The 14869-nt window shown below is 38.3% G+C and overlaps 1 protein-coding gene across 2 annotated transcripts in view; it reads right to left on the bottom strand.

Annotated features, from left to right (window-relative positions):
* The window catches only part of Cox7b2 (cytochrome c oxidase subunit 7B2), a 112208-nt gene extending 98656 nt beyond the window's left edge, over positions 1-13552 (bottom strand). The window contains exon 1 of one of the 2 annotated variants that reach the window (NM_001399572.1): positions 13484-13552. The gene's annotated coding sequence lies outside the window, so the exon portion shown is untranslated. The remainder of the gene's footprint in view (positions 1-13483) is intronic. The other variant, XM_063272794.1, reaches the window with a different exon arrangement.
* Positions 13553-14869: the final 1317 nt, after the last annotated feature.

Genomic DNA, 14869 nt, shown 5'->3' with positions numbered 1-14869 from the left:
CCTTGAAATGCTTCACTCCTATTCAGAACCATTAATCAGAAAAAACAGTAGTCTGCCAGCCCCTGTGGAAGATGTAGATGCCCCAAATGGCGTGCATGCTTGCTGTGCTGACACTACTTTTAATGATCCAAACATCTGGAAAACAACATTTCACAGTGACAATCTGAACTTTACGGATAAGCAATAATTCCCATGCTGTGTACTGTGCATTACAAGCACAATAGGAATAGCAACGTGGTGCCCCTTAGTACTTACCATAAGAGCTCAGGGAATTCCACTGAGACAAGGACATTTGTGTGCTGACAGTGCACCTACATTCTACTTTAGTGAATTCCTAAGGAAAGTAAGTCGTGTTAGAATCTTGGCCTTTTGAATTTCTATTGTGTTCACACCAGCTTAAAATTTGGACATTCATTACAAATATTTGTCTTCTATTCATAGAACTATACACAACACTTTAGGTAACAGCAAAAGATGGGGAGGCTGATATTATTTTATATTTCATCAATACTGCTTTTCTACTAGGGCTCATATTTTATATTTCATCCAATTCCAAGTGTCCCTCTCCCTCATCCTCTATCTTCATATGCTCAAATACCATAAAACCAGTACCAAGGATAAGCATCGCAGCATCTGGACATAATGGTACACAACTTTAATCTCAGCACCTGGGAAGCAGAGGCTTCTGACAGCTCAAGGCCAGCTTGGTTTTACTGCAGGACAGCCAGAGCTACAATAGTGAGACTTTGTCTTAAAAAGCAACAGCAACAAAACAACAATAAAAAACAAAAAACTAAATGAAAACAAAAAAAAGGATAATCATAGCAGCTACTTTTGTGTACTCTCTTTCTTATAATGATCCTGTTACATTAAATAAACCAAGGAAAATCTGTTTGGTACAGTAAGATAGACTATCCTTAGAAACAGTCCTCTTTCCTTTCTTCACTAGGCATATAAGCTACATTCCTTTTAACTAGGACTTTTAGCATCTCCTTCAGAGCTCCACATATGTTCCGCTCTGTATTTGTCAGTTTCCTTAAGGCTTAGGTATTGTCACGAGCAGTACGAGAATGCATATCTCCCTCTGACTACTAAGGATGGCACCACAGCACTATTCGTTCTACTGTCTTTGAAGTCTAGGACACTCACTAGTTCCAACTTTTGACTTAATTCAGTAAATTCCGTTTTCCAATGCTTCACTGTCGTCTTATTGACATATGGAGAACTGGATAGCAAGGTATACACGACTCCTGAGCCATCATTTCACAAACATTACATGGCTAGAAAGTATGGAAAGAAGACAAGTGTCATATACACCAAGCACCGTGTAATGGCAATGCAGATAGAATGCAGTTTGCAATTTCCCAGAACAGCAGTGCCTTATGGCTCATGTGATGAGAAAGTTAAATGCCCCCGGCTATTTTATTAAGCTTATTTAAGCCAGAAGCAAAGAGCTCTAAAAACAAGCGGTGTTCATAACTGTTTGTAGAGGGCATGAGGTCCTTGGGCACACAGATAAACACTAAAAAACCAGGAAGAGAAACACACAGGGTTGTTTCTTCAATGAAAGAGATGTATACCTGTTTTCTGCATGGAAGGCTGGGATGTAGTTAATAACCTGGTGACCTATGCTAGCTATAGAGCAGGCCACACCTGAATCTCCTGACTACTATGCATAAAGCGGACTCTCTAGACCATGGTTTTGAGTGTTGCTTCATAGTCATTAGAAACTAACCTTGGGGGAGATGTTACATGTACTCCATAGTTTAGTGAACTCTAAACTATCTGTATTACACCAGATCCCTCCCTAGGACCTTAAGCTATAGAACCCATCTTTGTGGAAAAGGTTACAGGCACTGTGAGTTTCAATGTAGTCACACATTTAAGTTCTATTGTATACTTGGGACTGAAATAATCGTTACCAATTTTTTTTCCAAAATTGTGATATACTTAAATATGCCTAAAATAAACTGGTGTCAGATTCTAGAAGTTTGAGCCAACACCAGATACTGAGATGTGTTGAACCAGATTTCCTTCTTGCCTCTGGTGAATCATTACTCAGCCAGCCCTGGTGTTTGCAGTCAACAACTGTTATATTATTTCAACTACTTTGGCTTGCACATGTATATCCTGAAAGTGAAATAGTTACGACATATATAAAAAGTTAACAACAGTTATTTCTTTGGAATAATTCTTTTTCTGTTTTTTTCTATATTACTCAATGTTTTCTGACTAATTTAGACTGTATTACCTTTATAAAGAAATGTGAGCCCAGATACAGGAGTAACAGAATCAGACAAAACCCTTCAGAAAGTAGACTCTGTAGTAAGTACTGGAGATTTATGTGGTACATTAGAGCAGGCAACTAAGTTCAAGCCTTCCTGATTATCTGCCATAGTTTCATAATTCTAAACATTTGACTTCTGTTCTACGAGAGATTAGCTGCTCAATGCTAGATTTGGCCACACGGTTGACAGTTATAATAGATGTGAATATAGTTATGTTCCTAATGCCTACTCCAACACAAAAGATGCTGCACTATGCATGGTTCTCAAGAATACAAATGATGCTTTATTAACTCACTTAACCATTGCCACATGCCTATGTGCATGGATCCTCTGCTGGGCCATTTAGATTTGTATTATACAAAAGCAGAAAACAAAGAACATCTGACAGTGTCTCTTCTCAAGGGTCCTAGATATTAGTTATAGCCAATGTATGAAAAGAAAAGGACAAGATGACTGTTACTTTCACCAGGATAATCTGTGAGGTATGACAAGCCAATGCTTGAACAAACTAAGAGAGTCCCGTTGAAAATAGAAGAGTAGTCAGACTCCAGATAAATATGTAAAGTTGTGGACATTTTCCTCATGTGGGGCATGAGACCAAGGACGACAATGTGTGCCATGTCAGTTCGTTTGTTGACTGACTGATTTCAATTTGCATAGTTAAATGCTAGCAGTTAAAACAAGAGAACTCTGTAAGGTAACATTCAATAATAATGACCAAGAACTTGTGTTTAAAAATAGGAGATAACTGCAAATTCATCTGACTATCAACGTAAAGAAAGATTCGGGTCAGTCAGAGGACCTGGGAAGATGTCAGCATACAGATGGTAAAGAAATGACCATGAGGTGAGTTTATAGAAAGAATAGAAGCAGTCAAAAGATGATCTGCATTTTTTTCGTTTAGAAGATGATACAGCAGAGAGGAGTGAAAGGTAGGAGCACAGAGATGATTGGGAGACTAGGGGAAGATACTAAGCACCTGAATATACTGCACTTGTCATAATAAATAATCGGAACATAAAGCACACTTTTATATCACACATGACTAAAGTCCTAATGTTCTGACTGACTTTAGAGTCCTGGCCAAAAATACAATCTTAGATTGCATTTAGTATCTCTTTTTAGATACAGATCTGACATGGACTCCAGTGCAATGCTATAATACTGGTTAGTCTGTTTAGTCTTTAACCTGGTCTTGTTCCTTGACCTTTTCCTTCCGCCCGTGTTGTTGCTAAAGGACAGATATTCAGCACTGGCTGAAAAGACTACAAACTTTTCAGGAAAGCAGCTCTGGCAGGCTGAGCGTCATTATAACCAATGGACAAACAACGCAGATTGCACGCATGCTATTGTGATGCAGTGAAAAAATGAGTCTCTTACGTAAGAATATTTCTCTTGTTACCACTCTGTGTAAAAGGATATCTGATGTATGTTCATTTCCTTACCCTCTTACCTTTCTCAGCTAAATGTATTTTTAGCTATCACTAAATGGAGAAAACTGAAGCCCAAGAACCAAGATTGTGTAAAATCCACAATGCTTTAATGAACAGCAATTTAACATATCAATACCAATACCAAAGGGAGAGATCATCTTTCCCCAGAGAAGTCAAGTGCAACAGAACTGTACAGTCCTGACTCTTCCTATGTCTTCCTGAAATTAACTGCACAGTCTGTACACATTTAACCAAGAGGTGTTTACTGCTTTGGCCGCAAAACAGAAACTGAAGCCCCTGCAAACATGGACTCCTGCCGTCTGTGGGGAGCCGCCACCAGCTTCGGTTATTTGGAAATGTGATCTTCTAAATATTTGACTCTCTAATTCCAAATTAGTTTTTGACCTCACATAAGCATCCAATTAATTAGAAAAAGAAGAAAGATTCTTTATACATATAGAAAATTAAAGTACCCCTACATATTTGTAAACCAAGTTTGTAATGTTTCATTATGACACAACCACTACTGGACTGCTCTGCTGCTGTAAAACACATTATTTTGAGATCAAATAAAGTGAGGTGGCATCTGCATAGTTAAGTAGTTTTCTTGGGTGAGGTTGTTATTAGATATTTAACTTGGTAAGAAAATAATGAGGATCCCTTAAAAGGGATATGTAGGAATTTTACACTAGGACAAGAAAGAATCTGAGCAAGAACCTTTGAAGAAAAGTCAAAGATGAAGAATTTCAAAAAAAAAAAGGAGTGGTAATGCAGAAGAAAAGTGTACAACTTAAGAAACCTTGCCAGCTATGCTTTGTAAAGTAAAAATGAAGCCAAGCACAACTATCGCATGCCTGTAATCCCAGCATGTTAGAGCTTGTGGTAGGATTATAACTAAGACGCACAACTGAATTATAGAGCAAAATAAAAAGTTATAGTTCCCCTTTCCCCACAGATGTGTTTCGCTAACAATATGGGATATGAATAATTGGTCAAGGCAGTACTGAAGCAACTACCCCAAAAGTACAGTCTACGCCAAAGCTATCAGCTGTCCTCTCCAGAGGTGGCATGCTTGTCACTGTCAATGAAGCCAAAAACTTGAGGCTAGGTCCTGGGCCCTAGGGGAAAACCTACTATGATTTTTGCTAAAAGAATATAGTAATAGAATGATACCTAATGGTTTATGCTATACCTGTACAAGAGAGCACTGCTCAACTCTTATCAAAAAAGCTCCTATTAGTAAATGACAATAAATACAGAAACCTAAAACCTATCAACATGCAGAGAATTAGAGAGACTTTCAGGTCTAAATGGGAAACTATATCACAATACTCCCCTTAAGGCTCAGAGATATATGCAGAAGTGGTCAATGGAAGATTTGAAGAGCAAGAGTTTGTGAATGATTTCAGGGAAAAAGTATTTCCCTAACACAAAAGACGTGCATGTGAATGCACAGAGGGTGTGATAACATGCACCTAACCTGCAAAACTCAAGCCAGTCAAAATGTTAGCATAGAGAAAAGAGGGTGGACACAAAGTCCCACCAAGGTTCTAATGCTATTAGATTGCTGCTGGGTGAGGGAGATTGACATTCCGATAGAAAGACACTCAGTATATTGATTACACTACAGAACAGGCCCCACACCCAGGAGCAGACAAACAATACAAACAGGAGGGTGTTTATTGCTCTTTGACTGGAGGGTGAAAACATGAAGTTAGGTGAGCAGTGAGGAGGAATGTATGCAAGGAGTTTGGGGAAAAAATGAATAGAATCAAAACATACAAACGTACAAATGAAGGATTATAGGTATTAATAAGTTATGTTTTTGCATTTTATTGTATTTGACATTTTGACACAAATCTATGCAAATATATTTATGTTTATACTTCATATTTTAAGGTTTCTCAAATTATTAAGCTTCAGGCTGTATGAAATGCTGATCTCAATAAAGGAAGCACTATTAATTAAAATACACTTAACTAGAAAATAATTACATTTCAACTTGAAATAGAGCTGTTTTCAAAGCCTTTTTTCCCAACATCACCATCACTACCAATTAAAGCTCAGAGACAATTTCATCTCCTTATAAGAATAAATTTAGAGGAAAGAGAAAATCCAATAAGGCCTCTAGATGAGACAGTGTGCCAAAAAAGCAGATAGACTTGCCTGAAAATAAAACATTAAACTTATTTTGCCGAGACATATCCACTGGCTTCCTGTTATAGGTCTGACTAAAACGACTTATTTATTAAGTACCTATGAATATAAAACTTTCCTCGTCCTTAGCCTTTCCTCCCTTTAAATTTAATTATAGTTTCCCAACTGTCATGGCTATGAAACAATCTTATGAGAAAAAGAAAAATTTAGTATGTATTGTTTTGCTTATAAAATTTTATCTCCAAAGCACCAACCTATGTTATTTCTGGATGCTTTTTTAGTATGAGTAAGTGTACATGGTGGTCATTTCATGGCTAATACAGGAGATAAATGCAATAAATCATTAAAGCTAGAGTGGTTCACCCTACTAAGCCTATTGGACAATCGTCTGTAATGTAGAATGCTTACAAAAGGCCAATCGAAAGGCTGATCACACTTGAGATCATTTTGCGGAAGATTCACAGCAGCTCAGCTATAAAACTATTGGTAAAATCATCTAGAGGCTATTTTACTGGTTTGCTCATACCATCTAGCACTCAAAAACAAATTAATTAAAGGAACAGAGGCAAGAGAAAGAAACCTAAAAGCACAGAGTTCCACAAGAGTAGTAAATCTCCTTATACCTCATATAGTTTGAGGCGACCAAATGTTGTCTATTTTGCCATGACTAGCAACAGGCATCCTTTGATATTATTAATGCAGTTCAGCTGATATGAACAGACAAAATTGAAAAAGGAGGAGAATGTGCTTTATCATCTGTAGCAGAATTTCAATTTTCTCTTTCAACTACAGATGAATGCATTTTCTTCACAAACCCAAGACAGAAGATCTTGATTACTGTCGCAAGAATAATCTTAGTCTTTGTGTGAAGAAGATAGGGAAAATAAATAGTTTTTCTGGATGATGTGTCACCTTATGAACTTACAATACAAGATATATTCTTGGGGGTAAGGAAATTAAATTATGGTAAATGGTAGAACCATTAAAATGACAATTGAAGGCTTATTTTATAGTCTATGGCTGGCTTCCCAATTGTCCTCTATTTTTGCTTCACCTCAGGGGCACAGACAACTGAACCAGAAACAAACAGGGTCAAGACAGGGGCAATTGTCTGGGAATACAGGTCACTTGGGCTATAGGCCTTGTCATGAATTGTTAGCTGTGTTTTAAAATTAAGGTTCTGCAACATCTCTGGCTACCACCCTTCTTTCAGACCTTCACACACACAAAGAGACAGACAGACAGACAGAAGTGTGTACATACGTGTGCATGCACACATGAAGGGGAAAATGAGGTAGAAGAGAAAGAGAGAAGGAGAGGTGGGAAGTGAGAGGGAGCAAGGAAAGAGAGGGATGCAGGGAGAGAGGGAGGAGGGAAAGGAGGAAGGAGAGGAAGAGGGAGGGGGAGGAAAAAGAGGGGGAAAAGAAAACAAACCATCACATCACAAGTTTTTTCTCACTTGTAGCAGCACAAAAGTCTCCAATACTACACCACTGCCTCAGCTGTACTCTTCCTCTATAACGGAATGCTCATCACGCTTCGGAGTATTAGTTTTTTGCGTGACCTTAAGTTACAGTTTTTTGAGTGACCTAAATTTATCCCTCAACAGATAACACAGGCTTCTGTTAAAAAATAGCAGTTGATGGTACCTAGCCGAATCAGGAGATAGAAGGACACACATTTATTCCATATACTCTCAGGTTTCCCACAAATAATTCCTATGGATATCCACCGCAGTACACACTCTGAGAACACTACAAACCAGTATAACAGATTTCCTCAACTTCATTTTCTCTTAACTCATATAAAAATTAATACTAATAAGCATATTAATTTTACACTATTACATCAGCTTCCTTAATTGTGCCCCCATGTTCTTTCTACCTTTTATTTTTGTTAACATTTTATGGTTTTTCTCCAAACTCTATCAGCTTTGGCTTTATAACTTAAATTTGTCATCCTCACTCTCATGGATATTAAATTTGATGAACTTTACCTTTTGGTCAATAACTCAGTACCTTAGGTTCACTATCTAGAAAACTCTTGTCTCAAATACAGTCATTAGCCTATAGACAAGTAAACATTAAGATTAATTTTCCTTCCAAATTTGTATTAGTTTCTCTAATCAAGAAGTTATTTCTAAATTACCTCATTCCCTCTACTCATAAATTAAATCTATAAACATTGTATTCCTCTGAATTCTCTGTTCTAAAAGCCAAAATTACATTAGATGTTCTCATCATTTCTTGTTTGTATTATTCCAGTATTTCCCTAATTGGTCTTCCTGACTTCCATTTCTCCATATTCTATGTACCACTGACTTATTTTCTTAAAGCATATTTTGTTATTTTCCTTTCCTATTTAAAAACTGTAGTAATCTCACATTCCCAACAGCAATAAGTTTAATATTTTTGTGTGTAACCTGAATCATTCATTTCTCCATCATATATCCTCACAATAGATTGCTTAGATTTAATCATTGAACCTGCAGATAATGATTAGACAACTGAATCTCTGATGCTTTCCATCATATTACTTCATGTACATCATAAATAATTTATCTAGGGGTAGTATAGAGTTAACCAAAGCATATTCAAGAAATAGAACTATCAAGTTGGGTATTTATCAAAGCGAACTGTTCGAATGCACCAAAATATATTCACATAATGAAGTATTACTATATAACTGTAAAACAAAAAGCTTGGGAAGAATTCTGTACAATAAATGAATATATTTTCACAATATGTAGTTAACTTTCCCAAAAAAGGCACACAGTACTGTAAAAGATTAATTACTTATGTAGAAAGGAAAAGAGTTTTGAATATATGTTCATATTTCTGTATGTTTGTGTTTTAAAACGTGACTTGGAAAGAAGAACCTCCTGGGCACTTGACCTAGTTTTGACTCCAGAACCCAGACTGCTTTGGTCTGGTCTGTCAGTTGCAAATTAAATGCTAAATAAACCTATATTTAAAATAACTGAAAGAAGCTGTGGAGATTTGATATGCATGGTCCATGGAGTGGCACTATTAAGAGGTGTGGCCTTGTTGAAGGAAGTGTGTCACTGTGAGGTGGGATTTGAAACCCTCTTCCTAGCTGCCAGTGAGTCAGTCTTCCCCTGTTTGCCTTCAGAACAAGATGTAGAACTCTCAGCTCCTCCAACACCATGCTTCCTGCCTTGATGATAATGGACCAAACCTCGGAACCTGTAAGCCAGTCCCAATTAAATGTCCTTTATGAGAGTTGCCTTGGTCATGGTATCTTTTTACAGCAGTGGAAACCCTAAATAAAAAACTTTACTGCAGAAGGTTGAAGTAATATATCATAATGAGTTAACATTGATCAAACAGTGTACGTAAGACAGCCTTAGGGATTTAATTGTTATAAATTAAATTGTTTTAAAGGGGGGAGGTAAGGGTTACTAAATGAAGACTGCAAGCGATGAGGATAGATAGAGATAGAAGAGAAGACTTACAAAGGTATACATTTTTAAACCACTTTAGGGTTTGAAACAGATTCATGGATCAAGACCAACAAAATAATATGTAAATATGGAACTATCTCTCCACTTATGATTTTAAATAAAAGACACTCCTCGATCATAAAACAACATTCTTTAAAAATTAGAAAACAAAGATAAATGGGGCCTACAGAGAAAGGACATAGAAGTCCTTTTGTTCTGAGCCTCAACAGGATGCAGCCAGTCTATATGTGCATCATACAATCCAGGCACTCCTATCAATGTGCTAATTTTTCTGTTATATGTTCCTGATATCTAAGAGGAAAACTGATTAAACTGTGTTCAGTATGGATGAAATCTGATCTATATGCCTGTCTTCCAAAAAAATTTAAAAGATCATCAAATCAACAGATTTGGGTTAAAGTACATTTTAATTCTTAAAATTAATTTTTAAAATGTCTTCATTTCTTCCTAGTTTCCGTTATTGTTTGGGTGCTAATGGCCGTGTACTTTGTAACTAAAATAGTTTCTCTCTATCTAGTAGATAGGCACTTTCCACCAAGCATATTTCTACTGACTGGAGAATCCCTTCACTGGTGAAGTGTGCCTCTTAGAGAAGAGCTTAGTTTCAGCTGCAAAACCACACTGAATATATTCCTGAACTGGAGCTAAAATTGATGCTTCTGAAGCACGTTCCCCTAGGTGTCCAATGAGAATTTAATTCTCTTTCATGTGTTCCTTCAGGCACTGTCAATTGTTCACACTGTCAACACCACTCTTTACTAATACATTTTTTTTGTACAAGCCAGGACTATGTCTCTAATTTTCATTTCATTCTAACTTTCATCTACACATATCTTACCTTTTTTTAAAGTTAAGTATATTTAAGAAGTTGTGGACTATGAATATAGTACTCATACCTGGGCCATTGCCTAATGTACCCAAGGTCCAGGGTTCGCTCTGCATTTTTTGCACTTTCCAATGGATTAGCTCATTTTCCTCTTCTGTATCACATGACAAATTAATGCCGACTTGTTGCAAAATGGATATTTGCTTTCTGTGCTTTTAATTTTCTTAACTATATCTTTTTGGTAAGAAACTCCTATCTATATTCTTAAAGTCTAGTTTCTTCTACTACTAACAATAAAATGGCTTTATTTTGAGTTTACCACAAGTATCTACTTTTCAAATACCACCCCCTCCTACATACATATACCTCCCTGGAATTAATAATTGCAAGAAAAAACTTTTCTCATGCTAGCTGACGAGCCCATCCAACATTTAACTTACACTACATCCTGGCCTCTTACAATAGAGTTTATCACAAAACCTTTGACCTACAATCTGTCCTGCCTGCAAGATGTGTTGGGGTAATTAATGATGGCTGAGAACTTCTGGAAATGACCAACCAATTACTGATCCAACTAGAGCCCCACACCATAAGAGGAGCCCATGCCTGACAGTGCCTGGATAGCCAAGAACAAGAGGCTTAACATCCAGAGACCCAGGATAGAATCAAACATTACTGGCAAAAAAAAATCAATAAAATGACTCCTAATGATATTTTGCTATACTCATAGATCATCAGTACCTGGCCCAATTGTCATTAGAGGCATCATCCAGCAATTGGTGGGAGCAGATGCCCAGCCAAACACTAGGTGGAGCCAGAGGAACCCCATAGAAAAGGGGGAGGAAGGATTCTAGGATCCAGAGGGGCTACAGACACCAGGAAAACACAGCCCTTAGAGCACAGAATCAACTCAACAGGGCTCCTAGGTGCTCAGAGAAAACTGGTGACAACCACGCAGCCCGTACAGACCTGTACCAAGTTCTCTGCATGTGTTATGTTTGTGTAACTTGGTGTTCTTCTCACACTCCTAACGGGCATGAGGGGCATCCTTGATTCCTTTGCTTGCTCTTGGGACCCTTTCCTCCTACTTGGTTGCCTTGGTATGGGGGTTTGTGCCTAGCCTTACTGTAACTCACTATGCCATGTTGGGTTGGTCTCTCTCTCTCTCTCTCTCTCTCTCTCTCTCTCTCTCTCTCTCTCTCTCTCTCTCCCTATCCTATTCTTTTTGTTTTTAAGTGAATGAAGAAGTAAATCTGAAGGAGAGGAGTCGGGGTGGGGAGGCTGGGAAAAGTGGAAGGAGAGGAAACTGAGGTTGGGATGTAAAGTATAGGAGCAGAATAAAAAATGTTTTTAAGTAAAAAAAATATAGCTTATCTTGCTAAGTCTTATGTTAACTACTATGAAAACATTTATTTGAAACACAAATTACATTTACATTCAAATTCCATAGTAGCTATATACCTTGAAAAATCATTGAATAGATCACATATACTCACAGATCTGATAAGATTTTCCTTTTGTATTTTTAGTTTCCTATTAGCTTACAAAGCATCAGAATCTCTTATGGCATTTTAATATAAACTTAGTTTTGGATCATGAGACCCACTCCATCCTCCTTCTGCCCCTTTCCCACCTCTGCACCCTTTATTCACCCCCAGTATCCTAATTCTGCTTCTGCTTTCATTTCTAATGATTTATGACTCCCCTGTCCCTCTCTTAAAGTACTATATGTATGTGTGTGTGTGTGTGTGTGTGTGTGTGTGTGTGTGTGTGTGTGTGTGTGTGTCTGCGTGTGAATGTAATTTCGTGGGCCTCTTTCTAGTTTCCCAGCCTTTATCATATTTACTTCTGTAGTAAAATAGCCATGAATTATATGAAAGCATTTTTATCATTTCCTTAGATGGCTCTCTGAAATTTCTTTTCATAAATACCTCAAACACAGGCTTACTTGAGATCAATCTTCTATTTCAACCAAGTATCTACTGAGCAGCACCCCTTCCTAACCCTCTGCTGCATCCCTCTGGATCCCTCCTGAAGCTGTTTCCCTCTTAACAGTATCTATATCAACTCTCATTTCTAGGTCATCTCTAGTAAAACTTTTATTTTCTTCCTGCAGAAGTTTTCCTCTGGCTCACATCCATACTAGTTATGTTCTTCCATTGCTATAAATTGATACTGAAGCACAAAGCTTAAACTATTTTAGTATAACAAAATCCTATGAAAATTTGAGTATTAGTATGAATGGTCCTCATTCCCAATAAAACTGACTTCCTAATTCTACCTTCATAATTTGTTTCTTTTCGCAGCTCCTTTGGTCAAATAAGTTTGGATTTCAATAGCCAGAATTACAGTCAAGAGTGCACAGAATTATCAAATACAAAGCCAACTGAAGAGTGAGAGCTAGGAGCAACTTTAAAAGCCATGCACAAGTCCTGCATGTCCAAGTCTTGTCCTTTTGTAATTCTCTCTTCCGGCTGAATAATAAAGTGATAGGAAAGTAAAGCAGAGTCTACTTTTTAATGTCACCCACTTATGACTGACACTAAACAGTTCCAGGAAGATACTCCTCCTGATGTTGAGAGAAAAAAAAAAAAAAAAAAACGTTTGAATCCTAAACTTCTTCCATACAAAAAAAAATAATATATCATCACATCTTCGTCTCATACAAAGTGACTTTAAAAATTAATTTCTACAGATTAATTTAGGACTCATTCAATACAGCTCACTTCTTCCAGTCCTCAGTAGACTGCATTTGCTGTGCTACTCAAAACTCACCAGCCCTTTCTACAGACCAAGGCACCCAAACTTGACTCTGTAGAAGACAGGGTAAGCGTCTATAAAAACTGCCATGTTTCAGTGGACAAATCACTCAGTGCAGAAAACAATCCCAAGTCAGGTACCTGACTCACTACCTCTTGCTTGGAACTTTCGGCTGTGGCAGTGCCAGCTTGGACCACAGTGCTTGGAAGCTATGCTTTGAGGTCGAAGCTAACCTGGGCTACCAATGAACCAAACAGGTAGGCCGTCTCCACAAACAAAAATAATAAAGTGGATGTCGTGTCAGGATTCATTTTGAAACAGAATTTTCCTTCCACAGTCATTCTACGTCCTAATTCAGTGGGCTGTAGGGAAATCCAACAGAAACAGTCCCTTTCCCTGAGGCACGGTCGGGGTGGGGAACGACAAGCAGTTAACTAAGAAAGTCCTTAGAACTTAGTTGTACAGCTAGTTATTAACAATTAGAGGTGATCTCTGCGAACTACTGATAAAAACTGAACCCCAAAACTGTACTTACCAGCTACGCCACAAGCACAAGCCAAAATAAAATGGCGCCGAGGTGAATCCAGTACCTGTCAATATCCCCTCAGTGAAGGCGGCACTTCCTGTGTAGCTCCCGCCCTAGAGGAAAGGAAGGGGCGCGGCACACATGAAGATGACACCTTCCAACCTTTCAAACTGACCAATCGAAGGCTCTTATTACCTCCATAGGAAGTGCCAAGGAGACTGGAATTGGGAGTGTTTTAATGCATCAAATGTCCCTTTATGAACGAAAAGTTTGAAGATACGCATCTTCACACTCCGGTGCATCATTTCTTTTGTTGGCATTTCTTCTCTTCAAGAGCACAGAACTCCCTGACAAGCCCACGGACTTCCTCACAATTATATTTTTATTAGACTCAGTTATGAGGGAACTTTGAGATTTAAAACCACAAAGGGAGGTCAAAACTATAACTATCTGGCCTCTCCTATTTCAAGATGCTTATAACGGTGACAAAAGAGTCTTATTTTCAAATGGAACCTTTGAAAGAGATGGGACTCTGATGAAAAAATAGAGTATAACTCAAAGTTAATTTTGCAAATGAAATTTTTTTCTAAATACTAAAATAATATGATGGAATATATTATTTATTTTAAATGCAAAAATTCTCAACTTTTCTGTTTATAATATAAATTTAAAACAATATTAAAATTATTGGCATGTATTGATGTATTTTAACAAATATATAAGCTTTAAAGTCTTTAATACTGTCGCTTTCTGGAGAACGTATTTTGATAGATGTGAAGACTTGGCACTCAGTTGATGGAACTGTTTTGGAAACCTGAGGAGTGGCCTCACTGGAGGAGGAGTGGCCTCACTGGAGGAGGAGTGGCCTCACTGGAGGAGGAGTGGTCTTGTTGGAGGAGGAGTGGCCTCACTGGAGGAGGAGTGGCCTCACTGGAGGAGGAGTGGTCTTGTTGGAGGAGGTGTGGCCTCACTGGAGGAGGAGTGGTCTTGTTGGAGGAGGTGTGGCATCACTGGAGGGGGAGTGGCCTCACTGGAGGAGGAGTGGCCTCACTGGAGGAGGAGTGGCCTCACTGGAGGAGGAGTGGCCTCACTGGAGGAGGAGTGGTCTTGTTGGAGGAGGTGTGGCCTCACTGGAGGGGGAGTGGCCTCACTGGAGGAGGAGCGGCCTCACTAGAGGAGGAGTGGTCTTGTTGGAGGAGGTGTAGCTTTATTGGAGCAGGTTTGTCTAGGTGACCTTTGAGCTGTCAAAATCCCAAGTCATTCCCTCCATTCTCTGTTAGCATTCTCTGCCTCCTGCTTATAGATCAAGAGGTAAACTCTCAGCTACTGCTCTAACACCATTCCTGCCAGTTGCTATGGTCCCTGCCTGACAGTCATGAACTCTGACCTTTTTAA

The sequence above is a fragment of the Rattus norvegicus genome, chromosome 14, assembly GCF_036323735.1.
Source record: "Rattus norvegicus strain BN/NHsdMcwi chromosome 14, GRCr8, whole genome shotgun sequence".
NCBI classification, from domain to species: Eukaryota; Metazoa; Chordata; class Mammalia; order Rodentia; family Muridae; genus Rattus; species Rattus norvegicus.
The sequence above is the reverse complement of the archived record's forward strand: the minus strand, read 5'-3'. Positions and strand labels throughout refer to the sequence as shown.